This window comes from Lithobates pipiens, unplaced genomic scaffold (genome assembly GCF_037356315.1).
Source record: "Lithobates pipiens isolate NorthernLeopardFrog02 unplaced genomic scaffold, aLitPip1_a1.2 Scaffold_19, whole genome shotgun sequence".
NCBI classification, from domain to species: Eukaryota; Metazoa; Chordata; class Amphibia; order Anura; family Ranidae; genus Lithobates; species Lithobates pipiens.
Genome location: NW_027507764.1, coordinates 13851370 through 13873375, shown reverse-complemented (window position 1 = coordinate 13873375; position 22006 = coordinate 13851370). Strand labels below are relative to the sequence as shown.

Sequence of the window (22006 nt, the reverse complement as noted above, 5' to 3'; positions counted from 1 at the left end):
CCCTGCTGTCCCCCAGCCTGGAGATCGCTGTGGAATGTGTTGGCGCAAGGGCGACTAAAGAGCAGGAGTGATGGCACCAAAAGGTCTCAGGAGAGTGCTGGAAAATGGCTGGGCCGTGGAGCCTAAGCAGGATGTAGGATGGGGGCTAGCTAGGTGGGGGTTGCGCCTGGCCGTTGTTTTGCTGCTATAGGGGACTGGATGCGTGGCAATCTCCTGAGGGAGGGAGGTAGAGAGAAGAAAGTGTATTTTTGAAAGAAGGGGTGAGATTGTATAAGTGGGCTTGTAAAAAGTGTAGGCTTGGTTGGGCAGGGGTGATTTTGTAGGAGCTAGGTGTGCAGGAGGGCTTGCAGAGAGGGAGAGCGCTTTGGGTAAAAGTGAATGTAAAAAGAGGCATTATGGGAGAGTGACTGACCCCTGGTGGAAGAAAAGCAAAAGCCTACAGCACCTGGTATTCCCAGGCGGTCTCCCATCCAAGTACTAACCAGGCCCGACCCTGCTTAGCTTCCGAGATCAGACGAGAGCGGGCGCATTCAGGGTGGTGTGGCCGTAGGCGAAGCTCATGGTCTCTTTCAAGCTTCTTGTACTTGTCACCGGCAGCCTGGCTCCGCCTTTCCTTGACTTTACTACAATCAGCTGTGCCTTTTCACAAGCATGGCAGCACACCGCACTTTGTCGTGTCGTCTCTCCTCTCGCTTGCTCTCCTCAAGCCCGTCCCTGCCTCCTGCTGCTTTGCTCCCTCTTTAACCTCTTCCTGCCTGCACCTTCTCACGCACACACATCCTCAGCCTTGCTTCCACGGCTCCTTTCTGGCTTCCCCTGGCCTGACTTTAACCCTTTTCGCTGACAAGGCTTTGCACCACAGGAAGAAGAAGAGCAGCAGGTTGCATGTAGCGCGGGGCCTTATGCCTGCACTTGTTTACGCCTTCGCTCTCCTAGCAGGTGGCCAGCCCATGGATCTCCAGAACCTGCCTTCTGTTCCGTTGGCTACTGGAAGCTGACTGCTGGGGAGGAAGCCAGTACATCTACCCCCCTGGCTACCGGAGGACCCCTCACCTATAACAGGCACCATGCCTCACCAGTGGCTGCAGTCAAGCAACTGCTTGACTTGCCCACTAGGTAGACCTTTTCCTGTAGAGCTGCTCCATACCCCACATGTGCCGCCTTACTCACCCAACTTCTTTTCAATAGGCCTGGAGACCAACATGCATGATGCACCCCTTTCAAGGACTTCAGAGAAGGCTTAGAACACTTGATGCAACTTGACTGAGAAGTCTGGCCCATTACAGTTCAACGTGAACAATGGTCATATCCTGACCCAAACGACCACTGATTGGCTTCCCAGGATTACCTCTACAAGGTAGCAGTTCATATTGGCCTTTGAGTTGCCATCTCATCCCTTTAAATCCAAACGCATCTGAATTGCACAGATTCTTTGGCTGATTAAGGTGGTAATTAAACTCACTTGTTGCCTTATCTGCATTTAATTAGCCTCAGAACCTGTGTAATTCAGATGTGTTTGGGTTTAAAGGGATGAGGTGGCAACCCTAGTTGGCCTCGTGCAAGTGCTGCCTGATCACCCGAAACGCAGCCTTCCCCTATATTTATATGACCGGTGGGTAGGCTAGATCCAAAAAAACCAGCAGCGCACGCATTACCTCTTTCCCTCCAAGCCTGGGGCAGCCGCTAACTAAAACCGCGCTCCTGTAGGCAACCTGCTGCCTACACCTTAGCCGCTTCAGGGTGCCGGTTTGACGAGGGGTCGGCTCTGTGGCTTCTCTCTGGCTTTGGCAGTCGGCGTGCGTGTTTCCCGTGCTGTCCCCCAGCCTGGAGATCGCTGTGGAATGTGTTGGCGCAAGGGCGACTAAAGAGCAGGAGTGATGGCACCAAAAGGTCTCAGGAGAGTGCTGGAAAATGGCTGGGCCGTGGAGCCTAAGCAGGATGTAGGATGGGGGCTAGCTAGGTGGGGGTTGCGCCTGGCCGTTGTTTTGCTGCTATAGGGGACTGGATGCGTGGCAATCTCCTGAGGGAGGGAGGTAGAGAGAAGAAAGTGTATTTTTGAAAGAAGGGGTGAGATTGTATAAGTGGGCTTGTAAAAAGTGTAGGCTTGGTTGGGCAGGGGTGATTTTGTAGGAGCTAGGTGTGCAGGAGGGCTTGCAGAGAGGGAGAGCGCTTTGGGTAAAAGTGAATGTAAAAAGAGGCATTATGGGAGAGTGACTGACCCCTGGTGGAAGAAAAGCAAAAGCCTACAGCACCTGGTATTCCCAGGCGGTCTCCCATCCAAGTACTAACCAGGCCCGACCCTGCTTAGCTTCCGAGATCAGACGAGAGCGGGCGCATTCAGGGTGGTGTGGCCGTAGGCGAAGCTCATGGTCTCTTTCAAGCTTCTTGTACTTGTCACCGGCAGCCTGGCTCTGCCTTTCCTTGACTTTACTACAATCAGCTGTGCCTTTTCACAAGCATGGCAGCACACCGCACTTTGTCGTGTCGTCTCTCCTCTCGCTTGCTCTCCTCAAGCCCGTCCCTGCCTCCTGCTGCTTTGCTCCCTCTTTAACCTCTTCCTGCCTGCACCTTCTCACGCACACACCACATCCTCAGCCTTGCTTCCACGGCTCCTTTCTGGCTTCCCCTGGCCTGACTTTAACCCTTTTCGCTGACAAGGCTTTGCACCACAGGAAGAAGAAGAGCAGCAGGTTGCATGTAGCGCGGGGCCTTATGCCTGCACTTGTTTACGCCTTCGCTCTCCTAGCAGGTGGCCAGCCCATGGATCTCCAGAACCTGCCTTCTGTTCCGTTGGCTACTGGAAGCTGACTGCTGGGGAGGAAGCCAGTACATCTACCCCCCTGGCTACCGGAGGACCCCTCACCTATAACAGGCACCATGCCTCACCAGTGGCTGCAGTCAAGCAACTGCTTGACTTGCCCACTAGGTAGACCTTTTCCTGTAGAGCTGCTCCATACCCCACATGTGCCGCCTTACTCACCCAACTTCTTTTCAATAGGCCTGGAGACCAACATGCATGATGCACCCCTTTCAAGGACTTCAGAGAAGGCTTAGAACACTTGATGCAACTTGACTGAGAAGTCTGGCCCATTACAGTTCAACGTGAACAATGGTCATATCCTGACCCAAACGACCACTGATTGGCTTCCCAGGATTACCTCTACAAGGTAGCAGTTCATATTGGCCTTTGAGTTGCCATCTCATCCCTTTAAATCCAAACGCATCTGAATTGCACAGATTCTTTGGCTGATTAAGGTGGTAATTAAACTCACTTGTTGCCTTATCTGCATTTAATTAGCCTCAGAACCTGTGTAATTCAGATGTGTTTGGGTTTAAAGGGATGAGGTGGCAACCCTAGTTGGCCTCGTGCAAGTGCTGCCTGATCACCCGAAACGCAGCCTTCCCCTATATTTATATGACCGGTGGGTAGGCTAGATCCAAAAAAACCAGCAGCGCACGCATTACCTCTTTCCCTCCAAGCCTGGGGCAGCCGCTAACTAAAACCGCGCTCCTGTAGGCAACCTGCTGCCTACACCTTAGCCGCTTCAGGGTGCCGGTTTGACGAGGGGTCGGCTCTGTGGCTTCTCTCTGGCTTTGGCAGTCGGCGTGCGTGTTTCCCGTGCTGTCCCCCAGCCTGGAGATCGCTGTGGAATGTGTTGGCGCAAGGGCGACTAAAGAGCAGGAGTGATGGCACCAAAAGGTCTCAGGAGAGTGCTGGAAAATGGCTGGGCCGTGGAGCCTAAGCAGGATGTAGGATGGGGGCTAGCTAGGTGGGGGTTGCGCCTGGCCGTTGTTTTGCTGCTATAGGGGACTGGATGCGTGGCAATCTCCTGAGGGAGGGAGGTAGAGAGAAGAAAGTGTATTTTTGAAAGAAGGGGTGAGATTGTATAAGTGGGCTTGTAAAAAGTGTAGGCTTGGTTGGGCAGGGGTGATTTTGTAGGAGCTAGGTGTGCAGGAGGGCTTGCAGAGAGGGAGAGCGCTTTGGGTAAAAGTGAATGTAAAAAGAGGCATTATGGGAGAGTGACTGACCCCTGGTGGAAGAAAAGCAAAAGCCTACAGCACCTGGTATTCCCAGGCGGTCTCCCATCCAAGTACTAACCAGGCCCGACCCTGCTTAGCTTCCGAGATCAGACGAGAGCGGGCGCATTCAGGGTGGTGTGGCCGTAGGCGAAGCTCATGGTCTCTTTCAAGCTTCTTGTACTTGTCACCGGCAGCCTGGCTCCGCCTTTCCTTGACTTTACTACAATCAGCTGTGCCTTTTCACAAGCATGGCAGCACACCGCACTTTGTCGTGTCGTCTCTCCTCTCGCTTGCTCTCCTCAAGCCCGTCCCTGCCTCCTGCTGCTTTGCTCCCTCTTTAACCTCTTCCTGCCTGCACCTTCTCACGCACACACATCCTCAGCCTTGCTTCCACGGCTCCTTTCTGGCTTCCCCTGGCCTGACTTTAACCCTTTTCGCTGACAAGGCTTTGCACCACAGGAAGAAGAAGAGCAGCAGGTTGCATGTAGCGCGGGGCCTTATGCCTGCACTTGTTTACGCCTTCGCTCTCCTAGCAGGTGGCCAGCCCATGGATCTCCAGAACCTGCCTTCTGTTCCGTTGGCTACTGGAAGCTGACTGCTGGGGAGGAAGCCAGTACATCTACCCCCCTGGCTACCGGAGGACCCCTCACCTATAACAGGCACCATGCCTCACCAGTGGCTGCAGTCAAGCAACTGCTTGACTTGCCCACTAGGTAGACCTTTTCCTGTAGAGCTGCTCCATACCCCACATGTGCCGCCTTACTCACCCAACTTCTTTTCAATAGGCCTGGAGACCAACATGCATGATGCACCCCTTTCAAGGACTTCAGAGAAGGCTTAGAACACTTGATGCAACTTGACTGAGAAGTCTGGCCCATTACAGTTCAACGTGAACAATGGTCATATCCTGACCCAAACGACCACTGATTGGCTTCCCAGGATTACCTCTACAAGGTAGCAGTTCATATTGGCCTTTGAGTTGCCATCTCATCCCTTTAAATCCAAACGCATCTGAATTGCACAGATTCTTTGGCTGATTAAGGTGGTAATTAAACTCACTTGTTGCCTTATCTGCATTTAATTAGCCTCAGAACCTGTGTAATTCAGATGTGTTTGGGTTTAAAGGGATGAGGTGGCAACCCTAGTTGGCCTCGTGCAAGTGCTGCCTGATCACCCGAAACGCAGCCTTCCCCTATATTTATATGACCGGTGGGTAGGCTAGATCCAAAAAAACCAGCAGCGCACGCATTACCTCTTTCCCTCCAAGCCTGGGGCAGCCGCTAACTAAAACCGCGCTCCTGTAGGCAACCTGCTGCCTACACCTTAGCCGCTTCAGGGTGCCGGTTTGACGAGGGGTCGGCTCTGTGGCTTCTCTCTGGCTTTGGCAGTCGGCGTGCGTGTTTCCCGTGCTGTCCCCCAGCCTGGAGATCGCTGTGGAATGTGTTGGCGCAAGGGCGACTAAAGAGCAGGAGTGATGGCACCAAAAGGTCTCAGGAGAGTGCTGGAAAATGGCTGGGCCGTGGAGCCTAAGCAGGATGTAGGATGGGGGCTAGCTAGGTGGGGGTTGCGCCTGGCCGTTGTTTTGCTGCTATAGGGGACTGGATGCGTGGCAATCTCCTGAGGGAGGGAGGTAGAGAGAAGAAAGTGTATTTTTGAAAGAAGGGGTGAGATTGTATAAGTGGGCTTGTAAAAAGTGTAGGCTTGGTTGGGCAGGGGTGATTTTGTAGGAGCTAGGTGTGCAGGAGGGCTTGCAGAGAGGGAGAGCGCTTTGGGTAAAAGTGAATGTAAAAAGAGGCATTATGGGAGAGTGACTGACCCCTGGTGGAAGAAAAGCAAAAGCCTACAGCACCTGGTATTCCCAGGCGGTCTCCCATCCAAGTACTAACCAGGCCCGACCCTGCTTAGCTTCCGAGATCAGACGAGAGCGGGCGCATTCAGGGTGGTGTGGCCGTAGGCGAAGCTCATGGTCTCTTTCAAGCTTCTTGTACTTGTCACCGGCAGCCTGGCTCCGCCTTTCCTTGACTTTACTACAATCAGCTGTGCCTTTTCACAAGCATGGCAGCACACCGCACTTTGTCGTGTCGTCTCTCCTCTCGCTTGCTCTCCTCAAGCCCGTCCCTGCCTCCTGCTGCTTTGCTCCCTCTTTAACCTCTTCCTGCCTGCACCTTCTCACGCACACACATCCTCAGCCTTGCTTCCACGGCTCCTTTCTGGCTTCCCCTGGCCTGACTTTAACCCTTTTCGCTGACAAGGCTTTGCACCACAGGAAGAAGAAGAGCAGCAGGTTGCATGTAGCGCGGGGCCTTATGCCTGCACTTGTTTACGCCTTCGCTCTCCTAGCAGGTGGCCAGCCCATGGATCTCCAGAACCTGCCTTCTGTTCCGTTGGCTACTGGAAGCTGACTGCTGGGGAGGAAGCCAGTACATCTACCCCCCTGGCTACCGGAGGACCCCTCACCTATAACAGGCACCATGCCTCACCAGTGGCTGCAGTCAAGCAACTGCTTGACTTGCCCACTAGGTAGACCTTTTCCTGTAGAGCTGCTCCATACCCCACATGTGCCGCCTTACTCACCCAACTTCTTTTCAATAGGCCTGGAGACCAACATGCATGATGCACCCCTTTCAAGGACTTCAGAGAAGGCTTAGAACACTTGATGCAACTTGACTGAGAAGTCTGGCCCATTACAGTTCAACGTGAACAATGGTCATATCCTGACCCAAACGACCACTGATTGGCTTCCCAGGATTACCTCTACAAGGTAGCAGTTCATATTGGCCTTTGAGTTGCCATCTCATCCCTTTAAATCCAAACGCATCTGAATTGCACAGATTCTTTGGCTGATTAAGGTGGTAATTAAACTCACTTGTTGCCTTATCTGCATTTAATTAGCCTCAGAACCTGTGTAATTCAGATGTGTTTGGGTTTAAAGGGATGAGGTGGCAACCCTAGTTGGCCTCGTGCAAGTGCTGCCTGATCACCCGAAACGCAGCCTTCCCCTATATTTATATGACCGGTGGGTAGGCTAGATCCAAAAAAACCAGCAGCGCACGCATTACCTCTTTCCCTCCAAGCCTGGGGCAGCCGCTAACTAAAACCGCGCTCCTGTAGGCAACCTGCTGCCTACACCTTAGCCGCTTCAGGGTGCCGGTTTGACGAGGGGTCGGCTCTGTGGCTTCTCTCTGGCTTTGGCAGTCGGCGTGCGTGTTTCCCGTGCTGTCCCCCAGCCTGGAGATCGCTGTGGAATGTGTTGGCGCAAGGGCGACTAAAGAGCAGGAGTGATGGCACCAAAAGGTCTCAGGAGAGTGCTGGAAAATGGCTGGGCCGTGGAGCCTAAGCAGGATGTAGGATGGGGGCTAGCTAGGTGGGGGTTGCGCCTGGCCGTTGTTTTGCTGCTATAGGGGACTGGATGCGTGGCAATCTCCTGAGGGAGGGAGGTAGAGAGAAGAAAGTGTATTTTTGAAAGAAGGGGTGAGATTGTATAAGTGGGCTTGTAAAAAGTGTAGGCTTGGTTGGGCAGGGGTGATTTTGTAGGAGCTAGGTGTGCAGGAGGGCTTGCAGAGAGGGAGAGCGCTTTGGGTAAAAGTGAATGTAAAAAGAGGCATTATGGGAGAGTGACTGACCCCTGGTGGAAGAAAAGCAAAAGCCTACAGCACCTGGTATTCCCAGGCGGTCTCCCATCCAAGTACTAACCAGGCCCGACCCTGCTTAGCTTCCGAGATCAGACGAGAGCGGGCGCATTCAGGGTGGTGTGGCCGTAGGCGAAGCTCATGGTCTCTTTCAAGCTTCTTGTACTTGTCACCGGCAGCCTGGCTCTGCCTTTCCTTGACTTTACTACAATCAGCTGTGCCTTTTCACAAGCATGGCAGCACACCGCACTTTGTCGTGTCGTCTCTCCTCTCGCTTGCTCTCCTCAAGCCCGTCCCTGCCTCCTGCTGCTTTGCTCCCTCTTTAACCTCTTCCTGCCTGCACCTTCTCACGCACACACCACATCCTCAGCCTTGCTTCCACGGCTCCTTTCTGGCTTCCCCTGGCCTGACTTTAACCCTTTTCGCTGACAAGGCTTTGCACCACAGGAAGAAGAAGAGCAGCAGGTTGCATGTAGCGCGGGGCCTTATGCCTGCACTTGTTTACGCCTTCGCTCTCCTAGCAGGTGGCCAGCCCATGGATCTCCAGAACCTGCCTTCTGTTCCGTTGGCTACTGGAAGCTGACTGCTGGGGAGGAAGCCAGTACATCTACCCCCCTGGCTACCGGAGGACCCCTCACCTATAACAGGCACCATGCCTCACCAGTGGCTGCAGTCAAGCAACTGCTTGACTTGCCCACTAGGTAGACCTTTTCCTGTAGAGCTGCTCCATACCCCACATGTGCCGCCTTACTCACCCAACTTCTTTTCAATAGGCCTGGAGACCAACATGCATGATGCACCCCTTTCAAGGACTTCAGAGAAGGCTTAGAACACTTGATGCAACTTGACTGAGAAGTCTGGCCCATTACAGTTCAACGTGAACAATGGTCATATCCTGACCCAAACGACCACTGATTGGCTTCCCAGGATTACCTCTACAAGGTAGCAGTTCATATTGGCCTTTGAGTTGCCATCTCATCCCTTTAAATCCAAACGCATCTGAATTGCACAGATTCTTTGGCTGATTAAGGTGGTAATTAAACTCACTTGTTGCCTTATCTGCATTTAATTAGCCTCAGAACCTGTGTAATTCAGATGTGTTTGGGTTTAAAGGGATGAGGTGGCAACCCTAGTTGGCCTCGTGCAAGTGCTGCCTGATCACCCGAAACGCAGCCTTCCCCTATATTTATATGACCGGTGGGTAGGCTAGATCCAAAAAAACCAGCAGCGCACGCATTACCTCTTTCCCTCCAAGCCTGGGGCAGCCGCTAACTAAAACCGCGCTCCTGTAGGCAACCTGCTGCCTACACCTTAGCCGCTTCAGGGTGCCGGTTTGACGAGGGGTCGGCTCTGTGGCTTCTCTCTGGCTTTGGCAGTCGGCGTGCGTGTTTCCCGTGCTGTCCCCCAGCCTGGAGATCGCTGTGGAATGTGTTGGCGCAAGGGCGACTAAAGAGCAGGAGTGATGGCACCAAAAGGTCTCAGGAGAGTGCTGGAAAATGGCTGGGCCGTGGAGCCTAAGCAGGATGTAGGATGGGGGCTAGCTAGGTGGGGGTTGCGCCTGGCCGTTGTTTTGCTGCTATAGGGGACTGGATGCGTGGCAATCTCCTGAGGGAGGGAGGTAGAGAGAAGAAAGTGTATTTTTGAAAGAAGGGGTGAGATTGTATAAGTGGGCTTGTAAAAAGTGTAGGCTTGGTTGGGCAGGGGTGATTTTGTAGGAGCTAGGTGTGCAGGAGGGCTTGCAGAGAGGGAGAGCGCTTTGGGTAAAAGTGAATGTAAAAAGAGGCATTATGGGAGAGTGACTGACCCCTGGTGGAAGAAAAGCAAAAGCCTACAGCACCTGGTATTCCCAGGCGGTCTCCCATCCAAGTACTAACCAGGCCCGACCCTGCTTAGCTTCCGAGATCAGACGAGAGCGGGCGCATTCAGGGTGGTGTGGCCGTAGGCGAAGCTCATGGTCTCTTTCAAGCTTCTTGTACTTGTCACCGGCAGCCTGGCTCCGCCTTTCCTTGACTTTACTACAATCAGCTGTGCCTTTTCACAAGCATGGCAGCACACCGCACTTTGTCGTGTCGTCTCTCCTCTCGCTTGCTCTCCTCAAGCCCGTCCCTGCCTCCTGCTGCTTTGCTCCCTCTTTAACCTCTTCCTGCCTGCACCTTCTCACGCACACACATCCTCAGCCTTGCTTCCACGGCTCCTTTCTGGCTTCCCCTGGCCTGACTTTAACCCTTTTCGCTGACAAGGCTTTGCACCACAGGAAGAAGAAGAGCAGCAGGTTGCATGTAGCGCGGGGCCTTATGCCTGCACTTGTTTACGCCTTCGCTCTCCTAGCAGGTGGCCAGCCCATGGATCTCCAGAACCTGCCTTCTGTTCCGTTGGCTACTGGAAGCTGACTGCTGGGGAGGAAGCCAGTACATCTACCCCCCTGGCTACCGGAGGACCCCTCACCTATAACAGGCACCATGCCTCACCAGTGGCTGCAGTCAAGCAACTGCTTGACTTGCCCACTAGGTAGACCTTTTCCTGTAGAGCTGCTCCATACCCCACATGTGCCGCCTTACTCACCCAACTTCTTTTCAATAGGCCTGGAGACCAACATGCATGATGCACCCCTTTCAAGGACTTCAGAGAAGGCTTAGAACACTTGATGCAACTTGACTGAGAAGTCTGGCCCATTACAGTTCAACGTGAACAATGGTCATATCCTGACCCAAACGACCACTGATTGGCTTCCCAGGATTACCTCTACAAGGTAGCAGTTCATATTGGCCTTTGAGTTGCCATCTCATCCCTTTAAATCCAAACGCATCTGAATTGCACAGATTCTTTGGCTGATTAAGGTGGTAATTAAACTCACTTGTTGCCTTATCTGCATTTAATTAGCCTCAGAACCTGTGTAATTCAGATGTGTTTGGGTTTAAAGGGATGAGGTGGCAACCCTAGTTGGCCTCGTGCAAGTGCTGCCTGATCACCCGAAACGCAGCCTTCCCCTATATTTATATGACCGGTGGGTAGGCTAGATCCAAAAAAACCAGCAGCGCACGCATTACCTCTTTCCCTCCAAGCCTGGGGCAGCCGCTAACTAAAACCGCGCTCCTGTAGGCAACCTGCTGCCTACACCTTAGCCGCTTCAGGGTGCCGGTTTGACGAGGGGTCGGCTCTGTGGCTTCTCTCTGGCTTTGGCAGTCGGCGTGCGTGTTTCCCGTGCTGTCCCCCAGCCTGGAGATCGCTGTGGAATGTGTTGGCGCAAGGGCGACTAAAGAGCAGGAGTGATGGCACCAAAAGGTCTCAGGAGAGTGCTGGAAAATGGCTGGGCCGTGGAGCCTAAGCAGGATGTAGGATGGGGGCTAGCTAGGTGGGGGTTGCGCCTGGCCGTTGTTTTGCTGCTATAGGGGACTGGATGCGTGGCAATCTCCTGAGGGAGGGAGGTAGAGAGAAGAAAGTGTATTTTTGAAAGAAGGGGTGAGATTGTATAAGTGGGCTTGTAAAAAGTGTAGGCTTGGTTGGGCAGGGGTGATTTTGTAGGAGCTAGGTGTGCAGGAGGGCTTGCAGAGAGGGAGAGCGCTTTGGGTAAAAGTGAATGTAAAAAGAGGCATTATGGGAGAGTGACTGACCCCTGGTGGAAGAAAAGCAAAAGCCTACAGCACCTGGTATTCCCAGGCGGTCTCCCATCCAAGTACTAACCAGGCCCGACCCTGCTTAGCTTCCGAGATCAGACGAGAGCGGGCGCATTCAGGGTGGTGTGGCCGTAGGCGAAGCTCATGGTCTCTTTCAAGCTTCTTGTACTTGTCACCGGCAGCCTGGCTCTGCCTTTCCTTGACTTTACTACAATCAGCTGTGCCTTTTCACAAGCATGGCAGCACACCGCACTTTGTCGTGTCGTCTCTCCTCTCGCTTGCTCTCCTCAAGCCCGTCCCTGCCTCCTGCTGCTTTGCTCCCTCTTTAACCTCTTCCTGCCTGCACCTTCTCACGCACACACCACATCCTCAGCCTTGCTTCCACGGCTCCTTTCTGGCTTCCCCTGGCCTGACTTTAACCCTTTTCGCTGACAAGGCTTTGCACCACAGGAAGAAGAAGAGCAGCAGGTTGCATGTAGCGCGGGGCCTTATGCCTGCACTTGTTTACGCCTTCGCTCTCCTAGCAGGTGGCCAGCCCATGGATCTCCAGAACCTGCCTTCTGTTCCGTTGGCTACTGGAAGCTGACTGCTGGGGAGGAAGCCAGTACATCTACCCCCCTGGCTACCGGAGGACCCCTCACCTATAACAGGCACCATGCCTCACCAGTGGCTGCAGTCAAGCAACTGCTTGACTTGCCCACTAGGTAGACCTTTTCCTGTAGAGCTGCTCCATACCCCACATGTGCCGCCTTACTCACCCAACTTCTTTTCAATAGGCCTGGAGACCAACATGCATGATGCACCCCTTTCAAGGACTTCAGAGAAGGCTTAGAACACTTGATGCAACTTGACTGAGAAGTCTGGCCCATTACAGTTCAACGTGAACAATGGTCATATCCTGACCCAAACGACCACTGATTGGCTTCCCAGGATTACCTCTACAAGGTAGCAGTTCATATTGGCCTTTGAGTTGCCATCTCATCCCTTTAAATCCAAACGCATCTGAATTGCACAGATTCTTTGGCTGATTAAGGTGGTAATTAAACTCACTTGTTGCCTTATCTGCATTTAATTAGCCTCAGAACCTGTGTAATTCAGATGTGTTTGGGTTTAAAGGGATGAGGTGGCAACCCTAGTTGGCCTCGTGCAAGTGCTGCCTGATCACCCGAAACGCAGCCTTCCCCTATATTTATATGACCGGTGGGTAGGCTAGATCCAAAAAAACCAGCAGCGCACGCATTACCTCTTTCCCTCCAAGCCTGGGGCAGCCGCTAACTAAAACCGCGCTCCTGTAGGCAACCTGCTGCCTACACCTTAGCCGCTTCAGGGTGCCGGTTTGACGAGGGGTCGGCTCTGTGGCTTCTCTCTGGCTTTGGCAGTCGGCGTGCGTGTTTCCCCTGCTGTCCCCCAGCCTGGAGATCGCTGTGGAATGTGTTGGCGCAAGGGCGACTAAAGAGCAGGAGTGATGGCACCAAAAGGTCTCAGGAGAGTGCTGGAAAATGGCTGGGCCGTGGAGCCTAAGCAGGATGTAGGATGGGGGCTAGCTAGGTGGGGGTTGCGCCTGGCCGTTGTTTTGCTGCTATAGGGGACTGGATGCGTGGCAATCTCCTGAGGGAGGGAGGTAGAGAGAAGAAAGTGTATTTTTGAAAGAAGGGGTGAGATTGTATAAGTGGGCTTGTAAAAAGTGTAGGCTTGGTTGGGCAGGGGTGATTTTGTAGGAGCTAGGTGTGCAGGAGGGCTTGCAGAGAGGGAGAGCGCTTTGGGTAAAAGTGAATGTAAAAAGAGGCATTATGGGAGAGTGACTGACCCCTGGTGGAAGAAAAGCAAAAGCCTACAGCACCTGGTATTCCCAGGCGGTCTCCCATCCAAGTACTAACCAGGCCCGACCCTGCTTAGCTTCCGAGATCAGACGAGAGCGGGCGCATTCAGGGTGGTGTGGCCGTAGGCGAAGCTCATGGTCTCTTTCAAGCTTCTTGTACTTGTCACCGGCAGCCTGGCTCCGCCTTTCCTTGACTTTACTACAATCAGCTGTGCCTTTTCACAAGCATGGCAGCACACCGCACTTTGTCGTGTCGTCTCTCCTCTCGCTTGCTCTCCTCAAGCCCGTCCCTGCCTCCTGCTGCTTTGCTCCCTCTTTAACCTCTTCCTGCCTGCACCTTCTCACGCACACACATCCTCAGCCTTGCTTCCACGGCTCCTTTCTGGCTTCCCCTGGCCTGACTTTAACCCTTTTCGCTGACAAGGCTTTGCACCACAGGAAGAAGAAGAGCAGCAGGTTGCATGTAGCGCGGGGCCTTATGCCTGCACTTGTTTACGCCTTCGCTCTCCTAGCAGGTGGCCAGCCCATGGATCTCCAGAACCTGCCTTCTGTTCCGTTGGCTACTGGAAGCTGACTGCTGGGGAGGAAGCCAGTACATCTACCCCCCTGGCTACCGGAGGACCCCTCACCTATAACAGGCACCATGCCTCACCAGTGGCTGCAGTCAAGCAACTGCTTGACTTGCCCACTAGGTAGACCTTTTCCTGTAGAGCTGCTCCATACCCCACATGTGCCGCCTTACTCACCCAACTTCTTTTCAATAGGCCTGGAGACCAACATGCATGATGCACCCCTTTCAAGGACTTCAGAGAAGGCTTAGAACACTTGATGCAACTTGACTGAGAAGTCTGGCCCATTACAGTTCAACGTGAACAATGGTCATATCCTGACCCAAACGACCACTGATTGGCTTCCCAGGATTACCTCTACAAGGTAGCAGTTCATATTGGCCTTTGAGTTGCCATCTCATCCCTTTAAATCCAAACGCATCTGAATTGCACAGATTCTTTGGCTGATTAAGGTGGTAATTAAACTCACTTGTTGCCTTATCTGCATTTAATTAGCCTCAGAACCTGTGTAATTCAGATGTGTTTGGGTTTAAAGGGATGAGGTGGCAACCCTAGTTGGCCTCGTGCAAGTGCTGCCTGATCACCCGAAACGCAGCCTTCCCCTATATTTATATGACCGGTGGGTAGGCTAGATCCAAAAAAACCAGCAGCGCACGCATTACCTCTTTCCCTCCAAGCCTGGGGCAGCCGCTAACTAAAACCGCGCTCCTGTAGGCAACCTGCTGCCTACACCTTAGCCGCTTCAGGGTGCCGGTTTGACGAGGGGTCGGCTCTGTGGCTTCTCTCTGGCTTTGGCAGTCGGCGTGCGTGTTTCCCGTGCTGTCCCCCAGCCTGGAGATCGCTGTGGAATGTGTTGGCGCAAGGGCGACTAAAGAGCAGGAGTGATGGCACCAAAAGGTCTCAGGAGAGTGCTGGAAAATGGCTGGGCCGTGGAGCCTAAGCAGGATGTAGGATGGGGGCTAGCTAGGTGGGGGTTGCGCCTGGCCGTTGTTTTGCTGCTATAGGGGACTGGATGCGTGGCAATCTCCTGAGGGAGGGAGGTAGAGAGAAGAAAGTGTATTTTTGAAAGAAGGGGTGAGATTGTATAAGTGGGCTTGTAAAAAGTGTAGGCTTGGTTGGGCAGGGGTGATTTTGTAGGAGCTAGGTGTGCAGGAGGGCTTGCAGAGAGGGAGAGCGCTTTGGGTAAAAGTGAATGTAAAAAGAGGCATTATGGGAGAGTGACTGACCCCTGGTGGAAGAAAAGCAAAAGCCTACAGCACCTGGTATTCCCAGGCGGTCTCCCATCCAAGTACTAACCAGGCCCGACCCTGCTTAGCTTCCGAGATCAGACGAGAGCGGGCGCATTCAGGGTGGTGTGGCCGTAGGCGAAGCTCATGGTCTCTTTCAAGCTTCTTGTACTTGTCACCGGCAGCCTGGCTCTGCCTTTCCTTGACTTTACTACAATCAGCTGTGCCTTTTCACAAGCATGGCAGCACACCGCACTTTGTCGTGTCGTCTCTCCTCTCGCTTGCTCTCCTCAAGCCCGTCCCTGCCTCCTGCTGCTTTGCTCCCTCTTTAACCTCTTCCTGCCTGCACCTTCTCACGCACACACCACATCCTCAGCCTTGCTTCCACGGCTCCTTTCTGGCTTCCCCTGGCCTGACTTTAACCCTTTTCGCTGACAAGGCTTTGCACCACAGGAAGAAGAAGAGCAGCAGGTTGCATGTAGCGCGGGGCCTTATGCCTGCACTTGTTTACGCCTTCGCTCTCCTAGCAGGTGGCCAGCCCATGGATCTCCAGAACCTGCCTTCTGTTCCGTTGGCTACTGGAAGCTGACTGCTGGGGAGGAAGCCAGTACATCTACCCCCCTGGCTACCGGAGGACCCCTCACCTATAACAGGCACCATGCCTCACCAGTGGCTGCAGTCAAGCAACTGCTTGACTTGCCCACTAGGTAGACCTTTTCCTGTAGAGCTGCTCCATACCCCACATGTGCCGCCTTACTCACCCAACTTCTTTTCAATAGGCCTGGAGACCAACATGCATGATGCACCCCTTTCAAGGACTTCAGAGAAGGCTTAGAACACTTGATGCAACTTGACTGAGAAGTCTGGCCCATTACAGTTCAACGTGAACAATGGTCATATCCTGACCCAAACGACCACTGATTGGCTTCCCAGGATTACCTCTACAAGGTAGCAGTTCATATTGGCCTTTGAGTTGCCATCTCATCCCTTTAAATCCAAACGCATCTGAATTGCACAGATTCTTTGGCTGATTAAGGTGGTAATTAAACTCACTTGTTGCCTTATCTGCATTTAATTAGCCTCAGAACCTGTGTAATTCAGATGTGTTTGGGTTTAAAGGGATGAGGTGGCAACCCTAGTTGGCCTCGTGCAAGTGCTGCCTGATCACCCGAAACGCAGCCTTCCCCTATATTTATATGACCGGTGGGTAGGCTAGATCCAAAAAAACCAGCAGCGCACGCATTACCTCTTTCCCTCCAAGCCTGGGGCAGCCGCTAACTAAAACCGCGCTCCTGTAGGCAACCTGCTGCCTACACCTTAGCCGCTTCAGGGTGCCGGTTTGACGAGGGGTCGGCTCTGTGGCTTCTCTCTGGCTTTGGCAGTCGGCGTGCGTGTTTCCCGTGCTGTCCCCCAGCCTGGAGATCGCTGTGGAATGTGTTGGCGCAAGGGCGACTAAAGAGCAGGAGTGATGGCACCAAAAGGTCTCAGGAGAGTGCTGGAAAATGGCTGGGCCGTGGAGCCTAAGCAGGATGTAGGATGGGGGCTAGCTAGGTGGGGGTTGCGCCTGGCCGTTGTTTTGCTGCTATAGGGGACTGGATGCGTGGCAATCTCCTGAGGGAGGGAGGTAGAGAGAAGAAAGTGTATTTTTGAAAGAAGGGGTGAGATTGTATAAGTGGGCTTGTAAAAAGTGTAGGCTTGGTTGGGCAGGGGTGATTTTGTAGGAGCTAGGTGTGCAGGAGGGCTTGCAGAGAGGGAGAGCGCTTTGGGTAAAAGTGAATGTAAAAAGAGGCATTATGGGAGAGTGACTGACCCCTGGTGGAAGAAAAGCAAAAGCCTACAGCACCTGGTATTCCCAGGCGGTCTCCCATCCAAGTACTAACCAGGCCCGACCCTGCTTAGCTTCCGAGATCAGACGAGAGCGGGCGCATTCAGGGTGGTGTGGCCGTAGGCGAAGCTCATGGTCTCTTTCAAGCTTCTTGTACTTGTCACCGGCAGCCTGGCTCCGCCTTTCCTTGACTTTACTACAATCAGCTGTGCCTTTTCACAAGCATGGCAGCACACCGCACTTTGTCGTGTCGTCTCTCCTCTCGCTTGCTCTCCTCAAGCCCGTCCCTGCCTCCTGCTGCTTTGCTCCCTCTTTAACCTCTTCCTGCCTGCACCTTCTCACGCACACACATCCTCAGCCTTGCTTCCACGGCTCCTTTCTGGCTTCCCCTGGCCTGACTTTAACCCTTTTCGCTGACAAGGCTTTGCACCACAGGAAGAAGAAGAGCAGCAGGTTGCATGTAGCGCGGGGCCTTATGCCTGCACTTGTTTACGCCTTCGCTCTCCTAGCAGGTGGCCAGCCCATGGATCTCCAGAACCTGCCTTCTGTTCCGTTGGCTACTGGAAGCTGACTGCTGGGGAGGAAGCCAGTACATCTACCCCCCTGGCTACCGGAGGACCCCTCACCTATAACAGGCACCATGCCTCACCAGTGGCTGCAGTCAAGCAACTGCTTGACTTGCCCACTAGGTAGACCTTTTCCTGTAGAGCTGCTCCATACCCCACATGTGCCGCCTTACTCACCCAACTTCTTTTCAATAGGCCTGGAGACCAACATGCATGATGCACCCCTTTCAAGGACTTCAGAGAAGGCTTAGAACACTTGATGCAACTTGACTGAGAAGTCTGGCCCATTACAGTTCAACGTGAACAATGGTCATATCCTGACCCAAACGACCACTGATTGGCTTCCCAGGATTACCTCTACAAGGTAGCAGTTCATATTGGCCTTTGAGTTGCCATCTCATCCCTTTAAATCCAAACGCATCTGAATTGCACAGATTCTTTGGCTGATTAAGGTGGTAATTAAACTCACTTGTTGCCTTATCTGCATTTAATTAGCCTCAGAACCTGTGTAATTCAGATGTGTTTGGGTTTAAAGGGATGAGGTGGCAACCCTAGTTGGCCTCGTGCAAGTGCTGCCTGATCACCCGAAACGCAGCCTTCCCCTATATTTATATGACCGGTGGGTAGGCTAGATCCAAAAAAACCAGCAGCGCACGCATTACCTCTTTCCCTCCAAGCCTGGGGCAGCCGCTAACTAAAACCGCGCTCCTGTAGGCAACCTGCTGCCTACACCTTAGCCGCTTCAGGGTGCCGGTTTGACGAGGGGTCGGCTCTGTGGCTTCTCTCTGGCTTTGGCAGTCGGCGTGCGTGTTTCCCGTGCTGTCCCCCAGCCTGGAGATCGCTGTGGAATGTGTTGGCGCAAGGGCGACTAAAGAGCAGGAGTGATGGCACCAAAAGGTCTCAGGAGAGTGCTGGAAAATGGCTGGGCCGTGGAGCCTAAGCAGGATGTAGGATGGGGGCTAGCTAGGTGGGGGTTGCGCCTGGCCGTTGTTTTGCTGCTATAGGGGACTGGATGCGTGGCAATCTCCTGAGGGAGGGAGGTAGAGAGAAGAAAGTGTATTTTTGAAAGAAGGGGTGAGATTGTATAAGTGGGCTTGTAAAAAGTGTAGGCTTGGTTGGGCAGGGGTGATTTTGTAGGAGCTAGGTGTGCAGGAGGGCTTGCAGAGAGGGAGAGCGCTTTGGGTAAAAGTGAATGTAAAAAGAGGCATTATGGGAGAGTGACTGACCCCTGGTGGAAGAAAAGCAAAAGCCTACAGCACCTGGTATTCCCAGGCGGTCTCCCATCCAAGTACTAACCAGGCCCGACCCTGCTTAGCTTCCGAGATCAGACGAGAGCGGGCGCATTCAGGGTGGTGTGGCCGTAGGCGAAGCTCATGGTCTCTTTCAAGCTTCTTGTACTTGTCACCGGCAGCCTGGCTCTGCCTTTCCTTGACTTTACTACAATCAGCTGTGCCTTTTCACAAGCATGGCAGCACACCGCACTTTGTCGTGTCGTCTCTCCTCTCGCTTGCTCTCCTCAAGCCCGTCCCTGCCTCCTGCTGCTTTGCTCCCTCTTTAACCTCTTCCTGCCTGCACCTTCTCACGCACACACCACATCCTCAGCCTTGCTTCCACGGCTCCTTTCTGGCTTCCCCTGGCCTGACTTTAACCCTTTTCGCTGACAAGGCTTTGCACCACAGGAAGAAGAAGAGCAGCAGGTTGCATGTAGCGCGGGGCCTTATGCCTGCACTTGTTTACGCCTTCGCTCTCCTAGCAGGTGGCCAGCCCATGGATCTCCAGAACCTGCCTTCTGTTCCGTTGGCTACTGGAAGCTGACTGCTGGGGAGGAAGCCAGTACATCTACCCCCCTGGCTACCGGAGGACCCCTCACCTATAACAGGCACCATGCCTCACCAGTGGCTGCAGTCAAGCAACTGCTTGACTTGCCCACTAGGTAGACCTTTTCCTGTAGAGCTGCTCCATACCCCACATGTGCCGCCTTACTCACCCAACTTCTTTTCAATAGGCCTGGAGACCAACATGCATGATGCACCCCTTTCAAGGACTTCAGAGAAGGCTTAGAACACTTGATGCAACTTGACTGAGAAGTCTGGCCCATTACAGTTCAACGTGAACAATGGTCATATCCTGACCCAAACGACCACTGATTGGCTTCCCAGGATTACCTCTACAAGGTAGCAGTTCATATTGGCCTTTGAGTTGCCATCTCATCCCTTTAAATCCAAACGCATCTGAATTGCACAGATTCTTTGGCTGATTAAGGTGGTAATTAAACTCACTTGTTGCCTTATCTGCATTTAATTAGCCTCAGAACCTGTGTAATTCAGATGTGTTTGGGTTTAAAGGGATGAGGTGGCAACCCTAGTTGGCCTCGTGCAAGTGCTGCCTGATCACCCGAAACGCAGCCTTCCCCTATATTTATATGACCGGTGGGTAGGCTAGATCCAAAAAAACCAGCAGCGCACGCATTACCTCTTTCCCTCCAAGCCTGGGGCAGCCGCTAACTAAAACCGCGCTCCTGTAGGCAACCTGCTGCCTACACCTTAGCCGCTTCAGGGTGCCGGTTTGACGAGGGGTCGGCTCTGTGGCTTCTCTCTGGCTTTGGCAGTCGGCGTGCGTGTTTCCCGTGCTGTCCCCCAGCCTGGAGATCGCTGTGGAATGTGTTGGCGCAAGGGCGACTAAAGAGCAGGAGTGATGGCACCAAAAGGTCTCAGGAGAGTGCTGGAAAATGGCTGGGCCGTGGAGCCTAAGCAGGATGTAGGATGGGGGCTAGCTAGGTGGGGGTTGCGCCTGGCCGTTGTTTTGCTGCTATAGGGGACTGGATGCGTGGCAATCTCCTGAGGGAGGGAGGTAGAGAGAAGAAAGTGTATTTTTGAAAGAAGGGGTGAGATTGTATAAGTGGGCTTGTAAAAAGTGTAGGCTTGGTTGGGCAGGGGTGATTTTGTAGGAGCTAGGTGTGCAGGAGGGCTTGCAGAGAGGGAGAGCGCTTTGGGTAAAAGTGAATGTAAAAAGAGGCATTATGGGAGAGTGACTGACCCCTGGTGGAAGAAAAGCAAAAGCCTACAGCACCTGGTATTCCCAGGCGGTCTCCCATCCAAGTACTAACCAGGCCCGACCCTGCTTAGCTTCCGAGATCAGACGAGAGCGGGCGCATTCAGGGTGGTGTGGCCGTAGGCGAAGCTCATGGTCTCTTTCAAGCTTCTTGTACTTGTCACCGGCAGCCTGGCTCTGCCTTTCCTTGACTTTACTACAATCAGCTGTGCCTTTTCACAAGCATGGCAGCACACCGCACTTTGTCGTGTCGTCTCTCCTCTCGCTTGCTCTCCTCAAGCCCGTCCCTGCCTCCTGCTGCTTTGCTCCCTCTTTAACCTCTTCCTGCCTGCACCTTCTCACGCACACACCACATCCTCAGCCTTGCTTCCACGGCTCCTTTCTGGCTTCCCCTGGCCTGACTTTAACCCTTTTCGCTGACAAGGCTTTGCACCACAGGAAGAAGAAGAGCAGCAGGTTGCATGTAGCGCGGGGCCTTATGCCTGCACTTGTTTACGCCTTCGCTCTCCTAGCAGGTGGCCAGCCCATGGATCTCCAGAACCTGCCTTCTGTTCCGTTGGCTACTGGAAGCTGACTGCTGGGGAGGAAGCCAGTACATCTACCCCCCTGGCTACCGGAGGACCCCTCACCTATAACAGGCACCATGCCTCACCAGTGGCTGCAGTCAAGCAACTGCTTGACTTGCCCACTAGGTAGACCTTTTCCTGTAGAGCTGCTCCATACCCCACATGTGCCGCCTTACTCACCCAACTTCTTTTCAATAGGCCTGGAGACCAACATGCATGATGCACCCCTTTCAAGGACTTCAGAGAAGGCTTAGAACACTTGATGCAACTTGACTGAGAAGTCTGGCCCATTACAGTTCAACGTGAACAATGGTCATATCCTGACCCAAACGACCACTGATTGGCTTCCCAGGATTACCTCTACAAGGTAGCAGTTCATATTGGCCTTTGAGTTGCCATCTCATCCCTTTAAATCCAAACGCATCTGAATTGCACAGATTCTTTGGCTGATTAAGGTGGTAATTAAACTCACTTGTTGCCTTATCTGCATTTAATTAGCCTCAGAACCTGTGTAATTCAGATGTGTTTGGGTTTAAAGGGATGAGGTGGCAACCCTAGTTGGCCTCGTGCAAGTGCTGCCTGATCACCCGAAACGCAGCCTTCCCCTATATTTATATGACCGGTGGGTAGGCTAGATCCAAAAAAACCAGCAGCGCACGCATTACCTCTTTCCCTCCAAGCCTGGGGCAGCCGCTAACTAAAACCGCGCTCCTGTAGGCAACCTGCTGCCTACACCTTAGCCGCTTCAGGGTGCCGGTTTGACGAGGGGTCGGCTCTGTGGCTTCTCTCTGGCTTTGGCAGTCGGCGTGCGTGTTTCCCGTGCTGTCCCCCAGCCTGGAGATCGCTGTGGAATGTGTTGGCGCAAGGGCGACTAAAGAGCAGGAGTGATGGCACCAAAAGGTCTCAGGAGAGTGCTGGAAAATGGCTGGGCCGTGGAGCCTAAGCAGGATGTAGGATGGGGGCTAGCTAGGTGGGGGTTGCGCCTGGCCGTTGTTTTGCTGCTATAGGGGACTGGATGCGTGGCAATCTCCTGAGGGAGGGAGGTAGAGAGAAGAAAGTGTATTTTTGAAAGAAGGGGTGAGATTGTATAAGTGGGCTTGTAAAAAGTGTAGGCTTGGTTG

At 53.3% G+C, this 22006-nt stretch overlaps 12 non-coding genes across 12 annotated transcripts; all 12 read right to left on the bottom strand.

Moving 5' to 3' along the window:
* Nucleotides 1–433: 433 nt before the first annotated feature.
* On the bottom strand, nucleotides 434–552 carry LOC143999505 (5S ribosomal RNA). The gene has a single exon (XR_013278020.1). It is a non-coding gene; the product is annotated as a 5S ribosomal RNA (ribosomal RNA).
* Nucleotides 553–2240: 1688 nt separating this feature from the next.
* LOC143999493 (5S ribosomal RNA) lies at nucleotides 2241–2359 on the bottom strand. The gene has a single exon (XR_013278019.1). It is a non-coding gene; the product is annotated as a 5S ribosomal RNA (ribosomal RNA).
* Nucleotides 2360–4050: 1691 nt separating this feature from the next.
* LOC143999481 (5S ribosomal RNA) lies at nucleotides 4051–4169 on the bottom strand. The gene has a single exon (XR_013278018.1). It is a non-coding gene; the product is annotated as a 5S ribosomal RNA (ribosomal RNA).
* A 1688-nt stretch (nucleotides 4170–5857) lies between these two features.
* Nucleotides 5858–5976, bottom strand: LOC143999468 (5S ribosomal RNA). Its single transcript, XR_013278016.1, has one exon. It is a non-coding gene; the product is annotated as a 5S ribosomal RNA (ribosomal RNA).
* A 1688-nt stretch (nucleotides 5977–7664) lies between these two features.
* Nucleotides 7665–7783, bottom strand: LOC143999456 (5S ribosomal RNA). The gene has a single exon (XR_013278015.1). It is a non-coding gene; the product is annotated as a 5S ribosomal RNA (ribosomal RNA).
* Nucleotides 7784–9474: 1691 nt separating this feature from the next.
* On the bottom strand, nucleotides 9475–9593 carry LOC143999444 (5S ribosomal RNA). The gene has a single exon (XR_013278014.1). It is a non-coding gene; the product is annotated as a 5S ribosomal RNA (ribosomal RNA).
* A 1688-nt stretch (nucleotides 9594–11281) lies between these two features.
* On the bottom strand, nucleotides 11282–11400 carry LOC143999431 (5S ribosomal RNA). The gene has a single exon (XR_013278013.1). It is a non-coding gene; the product is annotated as a 5S ribosomal RNA (ribosomal RNA).
* A 1691-nt stretch (nucleotides 11401–13091) lies between these two features.
* Nucleotides 13092–13210, bottom strand: LOC143999419 (5S ribosomal RNA). Its single transcript, XR_013278012.1, has one exon. It is a non-coding gene; the product is annotated as a 5S ribosomal RNA (ribosomal RNA).
* A 1688-nt stretch (nucleotides 13211–14898) lies between these two features.
* On the bottom strand, nucleotides 14899–15017 carry LOC143999407 (5S ribosomal RNA). Its single transcript, XR_013278011.1, has one exon. It is a non-coding gene; the product is annotated as a 5S ribosomal RNA (ribosomal RNA).
* A 1691-nt stretch (nucleotides 15018–16708) lies between these two features.
* On the bottom strand, nucleotides 16709–16827 carry LOC143999394 (5S ribosomal RNA). The gene has a single exon (XR_013278010.1). It is a non-coding gene; the product is annotated as a 5S ribosomal RNA (ribosomal RNA).
* Nucleotides 16828–18515: 1688 nt separating this feature from the next.
* On the bottom strand, nucleotides 18516–18634 carry LOC143999382 (5S ribosomal RNA). The gene has a single exon (XR_013278009.1). It is a non-coding gene; the product is annotated as a 5S ribosomal RNA (ribosomal RNA).
* Nucleotides 18635–20325: 1691 nt separating this feature from the next.
* Nucleotides 20326–20444, bottom strand: LOC143999370 (5S ribosomal RNA). Its single transcript, XR_013278008.1, has one exon. It is a non-coding gene; the product is annotated as a 5S ribosomal RNA (ribosomal RNA).
* Between the last annotated feature and the right edge of the window lie 1562 nt (nucleotides 20445–22006).